This window comes from Protopterus annectens, chromosome 7.part0 (assembly GCF_019279795.1).
Source record: "Protopterus annectens isolate FY-2018-M chromosome 7.part0, PAN1.0, whole genome shotgun sequence".
NCBI lineage: Eukaryota > Metazoa > Chordata > Ceratodontiformes > Protopteridae > Protopterus > Protopterus annectens.
In genome coordinates, this window is record NC_056739.1 from 1,766,935,214 (window position 1) to 1,766,951,635 (window position 16,422).

Here is a 16,422-nt window from a genome sequence, read left to right on the forward strand (position 1 = left end):
CCCAGGTAGGATGCGTCTGGAGGCGTGTCTAAGCCGGCATGAGGTGAGCAACCTAATGTGCTGACAGCCACGGTCCGCCCACAATAGTAATGGCAGCAGCCAGGTCCCGTGCAGAATGAAACGCACGTACAGTATGCAACATAGTCCCCGTCCCAAATTAACGGAGAAGCAAATAGAAGCCACAAAGGCATAAGTGTACCCGTCCAAGGAGCAAAGGATACGCATAAGACCGCCTTCGTCCCGCAATGCACTGTCAGTGTTTACACTCAGAGAAGGTGTACAGCCGCATGTCAGCTCGCCGCACCGACATAGGAGCAGCGACTAAGGTCACCACCTGTCCCACTTTGGTTGGGGCAGTCTCTCCATGGACAGTTGTGTCCCGAAAAAAGTATTAGAAATGGCTGATGTGCTACGATTGTAGGACACAATGATATCCATGTAATGTAATGGTAGCATGAATTGGTTATTTCTGTAACAGAAATACCTAAATGACACAATAAACAGAATAAGCAAGGAAATTGCCACAATAATAAGCAAATTATTTAGGCAAACAAGTGAATTTCTATGCTATATAGTGACCGTTTGTATGTGTCGGCCTGTAAAGTCAGATGTGAGTCGGAAATATCCCAGATCGGAAAATGGAAAAGGTGGAAACCCCAGCAGCGACATGGGCATGGTCACCAGGGTTACCTGCTGTCCCAATGTGCCATGGACAGTCCCTGATTGGACAGTCGTGTCCCTGCAACAATCGTAAAATGGAAAATGACCTCCGATCCCCTGCCACGCAAATTCCGCAATATACATGTAAATAGTAGCATAAAACATATACATTACGATATGGAACAGAGACATGGCATAAGAAAATAAATAAGGAGCCCAATAGCTTCCAGAATAAGCTCATAGTATGGCAAACAAGTGAAGTTCTGTCAACTGCACTAGCCCTGAGTATGTGTAGTCCTGCAAATCCGAAGTGTCCACATAACATGCCCCACTATGGGCATTGGAAAAGGTGCCAACCATAATGGTCACAAGCAGTAGTGACAGTACATAGCCGGGTAGCTGTGCTGACATAACAACAGTAAGGAAGCAAGATACCTCAAACACAGGCAAACATGTGCATAGCAACATATCCCAGACCCAGCAACGTCTCTGTTGCATACACTGGATGGTGTATGATGAAGTGTAATATCCAGAAGCAGAACCCATGCATTCGGATGTACTACACAATAGCCTCATTGTACATGTCAGTCACACCCATGTATACCCCTGCACCCAAACCTGCTAGCATCCGTGTGCAGCTATACAACCACACACAATGTGCATACCTGAACTGTGGTAAGAAGTTTGTGTTAGGCAATGCCACGCGGGCAAATGCATACCCCACATGTCACCAACCCACCGCAGGTACAGATATGTAAATGGCTGCATGTGAATGTGTCAGCAGAATGTGTACATCCGGCATGTAGTATGTACCCGTCCAAACCATCTAGGTTTGCATACGACACGGTGCACATAAGTGTACACATGTGGACAAGTCGGTCGTTGGACCACCGCATCGATGATTATCTTTGCAGTGAAGTCGATCACATATAAGCGGAACAGGTGCCTACCACACAGGACGTCCTAACAGGGTGCTACAGGCAAAGAAGGGGAAACTGGGACATCACATGTGGAGATTAGCGTGGCTGGACGGACAAATACACACGGTCAAGGTAAAGGACGGAACAACATGCATATGGCTGGATGGATGTTGTTAAGTAAAATATATAGAAACACATATGAAGTTCCAGTTTACACTCTAAATACTATATAATGTATTGAATTGTACCGTACAATATGGCAGTAGAACTAAGCCTGCATGTAATTGGTGAAGCTAAGCTGTACTGTGATGGAATTCTGAACCTGGCAGTAAGCAGGACAGCAGGCTCATGTCTGTCATCATTAATTATTTGCTGGGTTACAGAACAATAAATGTATGTACATGCATAACAGCACTCCTTCCCCAGAGGAGGATGGCCTTGTGAGCTCAATGGAAGATAGCAGTACAACCCCGTACCAGAGAGACAAAGCAACGTATTAAGAAATTAACTGTCCACTGTATCGTAACAGTCTAGGGTCCTTGAAACAGCTACAATCACAAAGGATACTGTAATGTACAAGGTGCCTTGCAAGGCTGTGTTATTCCCATGAGAAAACAATTTAAAAGCACGAGCCCAGCACCCACGTATGTATAGACTATTGCGGACCATAGTGATGGAAATGCCCTGTGACCGACCACATCAGTAAGGTGGGCAAAAGCTGATTGTAAACACTATATAAAGAAACTGCTTACTGTATAGAGTCAGACAAAACTCTCATACTTGGACTGTACATTATTTAGCCTGCCTGTGTACACTACTAAAACTTTCGAACCCGAGCCTCCTGTGTTATCGGCTGTCACTTAGAAAAGCCTACTGATAACTACAGTCTGGTTGTAACAACTTATTTCACATCGTGATCCTTGTAATCCAGAATTCCCTTGGTAAGCTACAGGTCAGAGTGCATGGCTGGTTAGACATATGCGCTGGAGAATATGCATAAATGGTTCTTCTTGAATGAAAAGACCTCCGACTGAATTGTTGTGTGTAAAGAGGCTGTTTACTGTCTGATCTGTGGCTGAAAAGTGGAAAACTGGATCCCAAGAAGAAAACGTGCAGCCTTAAACAGGAGGCCCAGGTAAGGAGTGTCTGCCTTTTTGTGTCTATTGTAGATCAGGGACCAGACTACATTGTGTTTCTGTTAACAGTAGTGATATCGGGTCGAAGACCTACCCACATACTGTTAAATCTGAACATAGGTCAGGGGAACACACAGCAGAGTAAATAGTGATTGTAGACACTACAGTGGATACAGGGAAGGAGACACCGTGTTATGACAGAAAGTGCGTAGCAGTCGTGTAGAGGATATGGGAGATTATCGAAGCAACAGATCATGTGATCCGCGTTTGACGGGTGACGTGAAGATCATGCAATCGCAGAGAGCACATAATTGTGAGTTACGCAGCAAAATGGGGTAATAAATATGACATTGATGGTATATTAGGCAACATATCGTTACTGAAACATTGTAATCCCTGAAAATTTGATGCATATGTTCCAAGGTAAACACCTGTTCCAACCTGAGAGGGATATGCCCTCTCTGGCCAGTCGTGTCCTGTAAATAAACCGAACAAATGTCAAATGTCCTGATATCTCAGGACAAACATTTCCCAGATATATATCAAGATGGTAGTGTAAAACAGTAAATTTGTATGTGGAACAGCAAAATATAATAATAAACAGAATAAGCAACTGAAATGCTACAACAATTGGTCGCTCTCCTGGCAAAACGTGAATACCTGTCCTATGTACTGGCCGTGGGTATGCATTTTCCAGGCAAATTACGTTCCGAACACTAATGTCCCACATTGTGCATTGTAAAAGGTGGCAGCCCTAAGATGTGCAGGCGACAAAACAGCGACAATTGGGTATCCATCATGCACATCGGTGGACTGAGGTAGTGTACCGAAGGGAATAGAACACTACAAATGGCTAAGCATCATACGTACACAGAGAAGATCATAATACAGTAGTACCGACCGCCCCCCCCCCACAACACCCTACCACCTCAGATACCACATGCAGGATATTAGCGGGAGGGCAGGCTAGTCCCCACACGTTATCCTGTGGCAACAGAGGTAGCACAACGAACAAATGTAATAGAAGCTATTGAAACCACATCCTGAACACGTAACATACCTAGGGACAGCGGGGGAAGAACACAGTACTGAAGCAGAGTGGGGATATCTGTCAATTAATTGAAGTACGGAACCATCATGCAGGACACGAAGGCGAGGACCCAACCCCGTGGCGTATAGACCGTGGACACCAGAAGATATCTGCAAAGTCAGAGAGGGAATTCCCCATCCACAAAGTAACCGCTATTCACCATGCAATACCTCTGTATCTCCTGATCGGAAACCAAAAGGGAATGGCAGATGGTACAGTATGTATAAGCTGTAAATAATGTAAGAATACTTAGGGTAGCATTGGTGCCAGACCCACACACTATATTCAATGCTATGAACATGCCACAGAAGTATCTTACCGTGGTACATATAAGCTATGCTTACTTTGCAATACCTATACATCCACATAGTTCGTATTGCTTTGCTTGTACAGTCAGGGTGACAGATACAGCCATACCCGGCTATCAGCGGGGCTACTGTGAAAGTACAACGATATTCTCACAGGGGATGGCTAGCTACATTCAGGTGTCAACTCCACCCGGGGCCAGTCAAGCTCCACTTTAATTGGATGATATTCTGCTTGCGGCCCCTACCCAGCAGCAATGTATGGAAGATACAATATCATTATTGAGATAATCAGCAGAACAGGGACATAAAGTAAGCAAGCATAAATTGCAAATACAGAGAATACAGGTCAATTACATGGCATATCTGGTATCCAAGTAGGGTAGAACATCACATGACTATAGGAAGGTAGCAATATAATAAGCACCCAAGCCAACTAACAAGAAGGGAATGATGTCGTGTCTGGGCCGACTAACACATGTTACATCTGGATACCAAACAATGCTGTGGAATCCACTGTCTTGTTTGCCTTAACCTTTAATACACCCATGGCAGCACAACACATAGTACACCGGATTACAGTAGCAGAAACAGCGTTATGCAGACTAGAACGATTGATAGCCTTAACAGCTGTAGTAGGTCTCGTGAATAATCATAACACATGTTGTCAGACCGTAGATTGTAAGCGGAGATATATGACGTCAGTCTTGATGCAACAGCAGGGAAGTAAGCAACGCCAAATAGATGACTACTCATTGCAGTTGGACACTGTGGCATGGTCACTGCCACATTGTGTACAGGCAGTTGTTGTAGCACCCATGGCAGTACAGGCCGCGGCCGTAATGTTACTAGACCACCCTCTCACTGTGAGAATGTGTCATGCAGTTGCCATCAATCTGCTGCAAGAGAAGATAGAATTCCTGACTCGTGCTACACATGTGTCATGTCTGACCATACCACTGAGTCAACCTCACATGGTGATTGAACGTTGTACAACATGAAACCTATCAACGTCACGTCTGACACCTGTGTATGGTACATCACACAGTAGCCTATATGAAATGGCTTAAATAACTACACACAGACATGATAACACTGATATACCCTTAGATGATGCAGAGGTGACAGTTAATGTGTACGGATCATGTAGACAGAGTCCTACAGGAACGAATGAAGTAGTTTATGCAGTAGTTATTGATAATGACATTGTAGGCGGCCAAACCCTGCAGCATAACGTGTCTGCTCAAGCAGCAGAATAGATAGCTTTAACACGTGCTTGTACTGTAGCGGAAAAATGATGTGTGGACATATGTCCCGATAGTCATTCTGTTGTCTGTGCAGTGCATGTTTATGAGCAGCAGTGGAAGAATAGGGGAATGATAACATCCGATTAAACCGATTAAGCATGCGCATACGAACCTGAATGCATTACACTACATGCAGTTACCCACTGAAGTAGGTAATTGTAAATGTGCAGGGCATAGAATGAAACAGGATAACAGTAGGAAAGTTGAGGCATGAGCTCATGCACCTGCAAAACAAGCAGCGTCACAGTTGGAAAGTGTCTGTGTGAATGAGGAATGACAAACCTCAGACTGTTTAGATGTAGAAACTGTACAAACAATGCAAACAGCAACTACGAAAGCAGAAAAGCCGACGTGGTTATGACGAGGAGCAATCCTTGAACACGGACTGCACATATCCACAGTGAGAAAGCCAATATTAACTTCTAATATATTCAGATATGCGGCTTTGTGGAGCCATGGGTACAGACATGTCTCAACAGGGGGGATGGTACATTTGGTTAACAGAATACCCCTAACATACGGAATTACGAACCACATACAAACCTCATGAGCAGCGTGTCACGTTTGCCGTAGATATCATGCACAGGGAGTATTTAAACCGAAGGGAGTGAGTTGACCTACACCACCCTAACCGTTCCGTGCTATTTGTATGGAATTCATACATCTGCATAAATGTGAAGGGAACAAAGACTGTTTAGCGATTACACATATAGATAATCAAAATGGGTAGAAGCATTCCCAACCAGTAATCCGGATGCAGCAGCAGTGGCAAAGGTGCCAGTACAATTAAGTATCCCTAGATCTGGCATGCTGTAAAGAAGCTACAGTGACAATAGAACACATGTAGTTAACCAGACAATCACGCTACCTGGGGGATTACTTCGTATTACCATGAATGTCAATTGCATGTACAACCCACACTCACCACGACTGCTGCCGCCGCAGAATGGGATCCCGAGAAATAAGTAGAGGAGTTGGGTGGGTGACATCCAGACGAGTTACATGAACTGTCTACCTCTAGCATTGCTGAGCATGACAACAGTTCCAAATGTAAAGTGCTGCACCCACTTCGAAGTAGTATGTGGAATGGCATATCATGTGCCAGAGTGGAAAGCTGTCATGCCTGCAGAGCCGGAGGTCGATGACTCAGTAGTAGGTGACATGAGAGGATTGTCAACTAGTAACACTGTTCCTCTGTTAAAGTCTGTTACAGATAAGAGCAAACGAAGACGGAAGCATAGCTGACACCAGTATCCTGTGTGTATGTCACTGTTATCCAAAGAACATTATTGCCAAGTGGACAGTGCGAATGTCTGTACCGGGTACTGTTGGCAACGCCTACCACAGTAAAGTTTGCAGAGAGGTCGTCCTGGGTCCACCTCACATTTCTCAAACTGGTAAAGGATATCAAGTCTGATTGACATCTTGTAGCTGATATACCAAAGAGCCCGAATCACCGGCGAAGACTGTATAACAATACAAAGCAACCCCAAAGACATTTATGTTTGCTGTCCTAATGATTATACACCTATTAACCATGTTTGTGTTTACGTTACAATTTCCGGGACCTCACCTGCATATAACTACACGGATACAAATACTGATACGTGATGAACTGGCCACAGAGTGTCTTCCACACCTCAACAGATACCTAGGCATGATGCGTGTGCATATAGAGACCAGGAACACTTTAAATTGCTGTGTTTGTACTGCCATACCTACATCATATGGAGGACTTCCGATGCATGTGGTCCCCTTGGGGATAGATTGAGACTTGTGAATATCTACACTTTGATACAGGTTCTGTGAGATCACAGGACAACGTGGCAATGTACTTACCTGTTACACAAAAAGGAATTGTATGTTATCATAAACATGGTACAGTTGCAGTTGGTGGGAGTATTTGTAACATAACTGTGTCTTACGAATGTCATATAACAGCCAAAGATCACAGTACTACTTGTAGCACCATTCCTAATTTGTATTGAAACATCATGAGAACAATGTTGAAGGATGTGCAGAAACATCCTGAATTGTATAAACAGTACTCTGTTAGAGACAGGAATTTGTTACATGCAGAGGTAACCGCATCAGTAATAAAGTAGAATATAGTTATGTTGTTTGTGGGAAATAAGCATAGCAATGGTTACCTGGGAATTGGTCCGGCAGTTGTTATTTGGGCTATCTGGCTCCAGTCACATGACATACTGTACAATTGCCTGTGGGTGCGAAACGAACTATAACACATATAGCTCGAAGAACTGGGAACACAGTCGGGAAACCTACTAATCCAGTGGGTGAAATGGAAGCTGTTCTGACATGTCAGTCCTCTGCAAGAGATAAAGGAATACCGATTCATATGGACTTCAGTGACAGCGTCACAACCTGGGCTGGAACACCCCCAGCTTCTGGAGTAGTGAAAGCAATCAGGGAACAGAGGAAGTTATCAAAAACTGTCGGAGGAAGGATGAATGTGACTTCCGCTCCTGAACATGTGACTGATGAACTGGATGCAATGAGAACTGTTGTGTCACAAAATGTAATAGTGCACGACTGCACCGTGGCGCTGAGAATTGGTACGTGTGCGCTTACTGAAGAAGATCGCTGTGTCCAACTACCACATGAAGAGACCAAAAGCAACGCCCACCTACAGGTAATATAGCAGGTGTCATCCATGGCGGAAACAGGCCCAAACCCACTGCGCAACCATTCCCACAAACCATTGGGTGGATGGGGTCAGTCATACTGAATATCATGAATGCCATTTGTGTTGTTCTGCTCATATTGGGAGCATGTGTCTAGTGCGGGATACTGTGCATGTAAGTATTAGTCAGGGACTCTGGCAACATACCTGTACCCGAGACTATGGATCAAGACCTGTAGTGGTATTTGTCAATAGAAAATGCAATCCTACTTGCAATGTACATCAAATTACCTGCCTAGTTAAACGTTCCACAGAGGAAGACGCCAGGGAATGAAATAATGTTGTATATGTCTCTGGATAGAGTAGAAGCAATCAAAGGAGGGAGAATGTTAGCAAAATGCATATTTAAACATAATATGATGTGCAACTTTAGAAGCTAATAGTGTATAATGCACATTATTCTACCTGACAATATAGCAGTACAGCTTCTCATGCATGTAATTGCTTGTAGTGTAGCTGTAGTGTGATTGAACCCTAACCCTAGCAGTAACCAGTGCAGCAGGTGTATGTCAGTCAGCATTAGTCATCTGCTCGGTTACAGAATAATACATGTATGTACAGGTATATCTGTCATCCTTCTACTGAGGAGGATAGGCTTGTGAGCTGTAACACAGAGTACAGCTGCTCAGCAGAGAGACACAGGAACCTAGTATGACACGGAGTGAGGACTGAATATGAACAGTGTTGGAACCGTGTCAGAGCAGAACTTACCAAAGTACAGTCTAACTGAATATGTGTCACGCAAGGTTGGGCTATCCTCATGGGAAAACATGTAATAAGCATTACCTGAGCACTGTTGTAGGAATACAATGTTCTGTACTCTAGCAATGTAAATGCCTCGTGACTGACAACATCATTAATGTGTGCAAAAGATGATAGTATACAGAATGCTCATACAGATGTAACATGTATAGAGTTGAACAAATGTCTAAACTTTGACTGCATACTCCTTTGCCTCCTGCTGCACAGTAATAAAATGTTATTAATCCCAGCTTCCTGTGTTAATGAGTGTCATGTTGAAAATACGAATGAGTGTTACAGTTTGATTTAAAAGACTTAATTGACAGATGTTTACGTTCTAGCATTGGAATAGGTCAAGACAAACATCACAATGTCCATGTGTACCACATACACACAGCCAGTAACATGCAGTAGTAGTGCATGAAGGCATACACGACTGTGGGAATAGTACAGGACATATGGCGCGTGCCAAGTGCAGATGCATGACACAAACACCAGGATGGGTGTCCCTGCAAAGAGGAACATGTGCCAACTACACCTCCCACAGATGTACTGGCAATAAAAACACATGGCAAACACACAGACACACTACTGTCCAACACATGACTGCAACGGAGCCTGGTCAAACACCAACATGAAGCATGCACAAACAGGGACTTGAGTAATGTTTGCCTTAACACCCCCATAGGCCAAAGAAGAATAGAATGGACATATGCATGGAATGCTGTGAAGGATGTGTGGTAGTCCTCAGTATCACAGTGTTAGGGACACAGATACACTGTCATCAACTGTGACGTATGTGCAATGTACACAGCATACCTGCATGTAATACAGAGGACAATCATGTGCCACAGAAATATACAGTGGCGAAAGACTATAGTGGATAGACAATTGTACATGTGACAAACTATGAATATAGGTTCACCGTCCATAGGTACAGGGTAGGCCATCGTCCCAGGCCCAGCCATAATACTACACCATAGTTAGGATGACTTTGCCAACCTTCTGTTCTTCAGATGAAATACCCATGATAATGCTGTATCTCCGTCAAGCAGTGATAATGATGTAATCCCTGGCCTATACCTGCAATCCTCCATCCAATGGACAACATAGCTGCGAACAAGGCTAGGAAGGATGTCTGTCTCACATGTACTGTGATGTAGATCCACAGCATAATGATTGTCTGGGTGATATCTGTGTCACCCAAACACATCCCATGAATGACCGTGACAAGGTAAATGTCACCTGCCCTAGTGATTCTGAGGGATGCGGATACAGTAGGTGAAGCATACACATGACATATGGGTTGACATGGCCTTGTATGTCAGGCACAGGTCAACAACAAACAGCAGGTATGTGACGTGATGTGGCAGGGGTCCTACATGTGGGGCAGCATTACACAAAATGGTGTCATCCTGCATCTGTACAACGATCAACCTATGTGGGCTTCCCAGCTGCTGTAGGTGTATGGTCAGATACAGTCTGAATGGGGCAATGTAGTAGATCATAGGTGTAACACGTAATGGGTACAAGGGAACAATGACTTAGCCTGATGTAGATGTGAATCCCTGCACCAACAGGTGGGCAATGTAGAAGACCCACACAACCACGATAGCAACGTGTGTGTGGAATGAATGGTGACCATCCAACACTGTCCCCTGATTCCTGGTAATCACCCCTGTGCTGAGTGGACAGCCACCTATATGCTGGACAGGGGTGACCTAGTACTTCTCCACAGGTATGATGTTGCATGGCGTTGCATTTAGCTGTGGGACATGTCCCTGACAGCAGATATGCATACCTGGGAGGCCCGTTGAAGGATATCTGTGTCAGATGTCTGTCCCACTATGGCACCTGTTTTGCAATCATCTACAAACACTGTTGCCCATTGCACCCCTGTGTGTGCCTGTACCATGAAGATGTAGGTGTATGACAGGAGTGCACACATGGAAGGGCCCCATGGGACAGTACCTCTGACAGGCAGTAGGTCTGATATGCTGCCAGCAACTATGACTGTGTGGGTTGTGTCACATAGACAGTTTACAACACATTCTGTGATGTGCGTGTTCACATCCCAGCCAATGGGTTTATCAACGATACCTGAGGGGGGTAATGTGATGAAGGGCTTTGCCAGGTTGAGGTAGGCTGTATGGACTGCAACACCCCCATCAGTGTCCTCGGCGACTGTCCTGAAAATGTCAACCATGCTTTAAAGGCATGAACCGCCACTGAACAAGACAAACCGTGTGTGAGGCAAAGTAAGTATGTCCCCTATGCAGTCATGTACGAGCCACAGTATGATCCCTCCCCATGTCTTTGCAGATAGGTCTCCTCAGGGTAATGGGACAGGAATAACCAGCCTCAGTGGAGGTATTGGCCTTCTGACGTGGGACTACAGTTGCCATGTGACACAACCTGGGTACCCTACCTGAGGTGAGGCTACGAAGAAATAGCTGTCCTAACTGTGGGTCCAATCCATAACCGAGATAGTGGAGTACACAGTGGGGTCACCAGCTGGTCTCATCGATGCTATGTCCACTACCCTGGAGAGAGCATGTCCCACCTGTGTGTCACAGAACATTTGGTGACCACAAACCTGTGGTACACACATCACCTCATGTGTGGGGGAGGGTGTGGAGATGTCCTCACTGGACTCGTCAGCCTGTATGTTGGCAATGTGTGTATGTTGAGTAAACCCCACCTGTATGTGAACCCAGTCAGAGCATATGTGGGACTGAGCTCCCAGGTGTCCAGCATAGCAACTGAAGGTGGTATGATTGTTAGCCAGGTCCATGTAGGTATATCTGTGGAATGTGCCCTGGACTATTTCATGACAGTGTGTAAGTCTACACATATGATGACCAAGGGTGTCACACCTCACAAGGTGTCTGCTCCACCTTGTAGTAGCCACCTCCTCGTGTTGTACATTTTCTGTATGGCTGGGGTACACCACACTGGATGCTTGGCATTGGTACAGTGAACCACAGTTGGGTAAGTGAATGACTGGCTCATGCAGTCCTGTAGGTACTGGTAGATGGCAAATGTGATTGATGCAGTGGCTGCCGTACCATCGACCACTGGCTCAGGGTCCTTAAAGGAGACCACAGTACTGCGCAGTATTGTGTAGTCTGCCTCTGAGCAAGCAATGTGCATGGTAACTGGCAACACTCACAGCAACGGATGCCAAAAGCAGAAGCCAATGTCCACACAACATAGATCAACTTCTGCATGACAATATGTGTTATCATACATGTATTGACATGTGTCTGCCAATTACAATTGGAAATGGCCGGTAAGACTGGCCTAAAGTTCCCATGATGTACACAGTCTCGGGCTGTTGTTCCGATAATAAAGTGGCAATACCTCCCAATCGTGACCTCTGGGTATGGTATGAAAGTGGTTGTTAACCTGCAACATTGGATGTATAGCATTGGTGTCTGGTGTCGGAAGACATGGTTCCTGTAGCACAACACAGCATGGGTAGTCAAGCACACATACACGATTGCTGAACACACAGCATCAGTGAAACCCAGTGCTCACAAGGACACAGTCCGACAAGCTCTACACTTTACATATGCACAGTGGTGTCCATTGTAGGACCCAAAAATTGTGGAAAGAACCAAATTATGTCTTATTTCAATGCGTACCTGAAATCATTGTCGTCACAGGTACACATATGCACCGCAAGAGTGTTTAATGTTGCTGATAGCTGTGCATGTAATGCAGCACAGATGCACAGAAATACCCAGGGTACCGGGTCCATAGAACTGCGTCCACATCACAGTTCCGCACACATGACGGATGTGTAATGGGTACTGTCAATTGTTGCAGTCAAGGGATTCTGGGTATGTAGACGCTGTGCTCGGTGTTGTTTCACAGGCAATCCTTTCTCCGCACCGTGGGAGGGATGTGTGCGTAGCACCTGCCTTACTCTCCGCTAATAATGCAAACCATACTCCGGAGAATGCTAAATGTAGGTGTGTAATGTGTACAGCCCTATACTACTGTCAGTAGGCAATTGTTATGGATGGAACCCCCTATGGCCAGAATGCCACCCACGACTGCAAACGCGGGTAAGTGACATAGCCGCCGGAAGCCGTAACACAGGAAATACACATACGGACTACAGTTGACATTCCACATACAAAGCACTACCCTCGTGCCACCACCTGCTCACACAGCACTCAATCTGCCAGCAACAGACTGAGGAGCACCGCTACCGTACAGCGGAACAGATGTGCGACCTGTGGAACACATACTAATGGCACACACACAGCGTCAAGTAGGATATGTAAACTATGGCTTTCCCACCTATGAAGACAACATGGTTAAATGAATGCATAGGTAAGCAACATGTTCCGGTGGTGTTATATTGGAAATATAGTGCCGGATATGTCCCATTGGGATGTCTGAGGTTTATATGAAGCAGTTGCTAACCAGCATCTTTGGATGTATGTAATTTGTTCACAGTACTAAATCAGCTGGTTATGTAGCACCATGTGGAATGGGTAGTCAAACAGACATCCGCGATTGGGGAACATACACCAGCAGTGAAAAGCACTGGGCAGGTGGACACAGTCCAGCAACATCTAACTTGACATATGCACATCGGTGTCCATTGTAGGACCCAAAAATTCTGTTCAGAGAATGCCTGCTAGCTTCCTGCATTACTCATGTGATCTAATTGTCGTCACCACGTCACACGTACACATATGCACGCAAGCATGTTCAATGTTGATGATAGCTGTCCATGAACTGCAGCACACATGCATAGAAATACCCAGGGTATCGGGTCCATTCAGCTGCGTCCACATCACAGTCCAGCACACATGAAGGATGTGTAATGGGTACTGTGCACTGTTGCAGTCAAGGGAGTCTGGGTATGTAGAATCTGGCCTCGGTGTTGTTTCGCAGGCAATCCTTTGTCCCGCCCCGTGGGAGGGACGTGTGCGTAGCACATGCGTCACTCTCCGCTATTAATGCACACCATACTGCGGGGAATGCAAAATGCAGGTGTGAAATGTGTACAGCCCTATACCAGTGTATAGTAGGCAATTCACATGGATGGACAAGCGTATGACTAAGATGGCACCCATAACTGCAAACCCGGTGGAATTACAGTGCCGTAGTAAGGCATTACACAAGTCATACACATAGGGACTACAGTTGACATTCCCCATACAACAAACACAGACAACCGGCTGATGAAGTCTAAAGCAAAGACTTGGTACTGTAGGGACCGTCAGTGACCAACCAGAGCACACCAAGAATTAAAGGCAGTCACCATAGTCTATTGGAGCCCACTTCGTCTGCTTCATAAGCAGACTTATTCAGACTACATACAATGCAGTCCAACCTACTACATTTACAAGCATTAATTGGTCAGTACATTACATGTGCTAGGTACTAATTACATGCCTTAAAGGCAGACAAGCGAACAAACCTCACTTGCGTTGCAGATCCCACACAGTGAGGACATCAGACATTGCTTCGAAAGGTACAGTCTTCATCGGAAAATATAAATATATGTACATATATGAAACATGAACCAACATAAAATGTTTTCCAAATGTCTGACTGTGTAAGATACATATATATGTCCTACGGATTGTGCCAATATATTAACAGAACTGCAGACACCTAGTAATATAAATGAACCATAATATATACACATAAACCGTATGATTATGACTACTGTAAAATAGACCAACGAAATGTAAACATTCACAATGTGCTAATGTAAATATTCAGTTAGAAGGTTACTTAAATAAATCAACTCAGTCATCCATGTGTAAATACTAACACAAGGCCAGCGAGGTGCTTGCCCTCACATGTACTGGGATGTTGTTCCACAGCATAGTGAGTGTCTGGGTGATGAATCCGTCCCAACAACACGTTCGATTAATGACAGTGTCAAGGTGTACGTCAGCTGCCCTTGTGGTTCTGAGGGATCTAACTTATTTACGTGAAGCATAGTCATCAGATCTGGGTTCGACATAGCCGTGTATGCCAGGCACGGGTCACCTCTGGGCAAGTGGTATGCAACTGTATACAGCTGGAATTCTTTCAGTCGGTCAGTATAGCACATATACCTGAGACCCTGCATCTGTTTGTCAAAGAGCTGTTGGTGCCTTTCCAGCTGCTGCAGGTGTTGGGTCAGATACATTCTGAACGGGGCATTGTACCCAATCATAGGTCTATTGAGCGATGAGTACAAGGGGACAATGACCTCCCCTGATCTAGATGTGAATCCCTTCATGATGATGTGGGCAATGTGGAAGGTCTACCTAACTATGTTAGCAACATGTGTGTCTACCGAACGGTGAACAACAACACATGTCCCCAAATCACTGGTAACCCCCTCTGTGCTCAGTGGATTGCCACCTATATGGTAGCTCGGGGTAACCTTGTTCTTCCCGAAGGGTATGCCTATGCATTTCCTGGCATTTAGCTGTAGGTCATGTCTCTGGTACCACTTATCCACATCTGTGAGGCACTCCTGAAGGATATCTGTGTCAGATGTGTGTCTGACTTTGGCACCGGTTTGCAGTCATCTGCAAACATTGTCACCATAACCCCTGTGTATGCGTGTACATTGGAAACGTAGATGCTGGAAATAGTGGACCCAGGACTGAGCCCCATGGGACACCACCTGTGACTGGCTGTGAGTATGACATGGCACCAGCAACTATGGCCATGTGTGTTCTGTGACTTAGCCCGTTTGCAACCCATATGGCGATGTATGGATTTACATTCAAGATGACGGGTTTATCAATTATACCCGAGGGGGGTATTGTGTCGAAGGCCTCTGCGGGTTGAGGTAGGCTGTATGGACTGCTTTACCCTCAGCAATGGCCTTGGTGACTGAGTCTACAAAGTGAAACACGTGTAAAGGGCATGATCTGACTCTGACCAAGCTAAACTGGGTTGTATCCAAAGTATGCGGGTCCCCTATGTCTTTATCTATGTGTCCCATTATGATCCATCTCCATGGCTTTGCAGATAAGGCTTGTCAAACTAATGGTATGGTAATAACCAGGCTCAGTGGAGGCACCATCTATGTGGAGTGTGACTACAGTCGCCCTGTGCTATTACTCAGGTACGTATCCTGAGGTGAGGCTAAGATTAAACAGCTGTCCTAAGTGTGAGTTAGAGTTCCTGGAGTACACAGCTGGGACACCATGTGGAGACATGGATGCTGTGTTGACTGCCTTGGGGCTGGATGTGGGTAATGTTGGACATATAGCAAACAAAATATTCCCCTGCACGTCAGGAACTGCACGGCTCTCAATGAACAACTCCAAAAACAAGAAATGAGCCAGCAGCAAGTAGATTGTGTCAAAAAAGAGAGTAGTTTAATAAAAACTACCCCAACAGCATAATAGCATCCAAAAACAAACCGGTTTCGGCAGTGGTTGAAAACCTAGCCTTCTTCAGTGTACAACAAGGAGCTAAAGCAGAAATGCTGTATTTAAACAGATAAAGCCATGCTGATTGGTTACAAAATTTTGAGCATGTGCTGATTATCAAACAGCATAAAATAGCAAAAAAATTTTTGT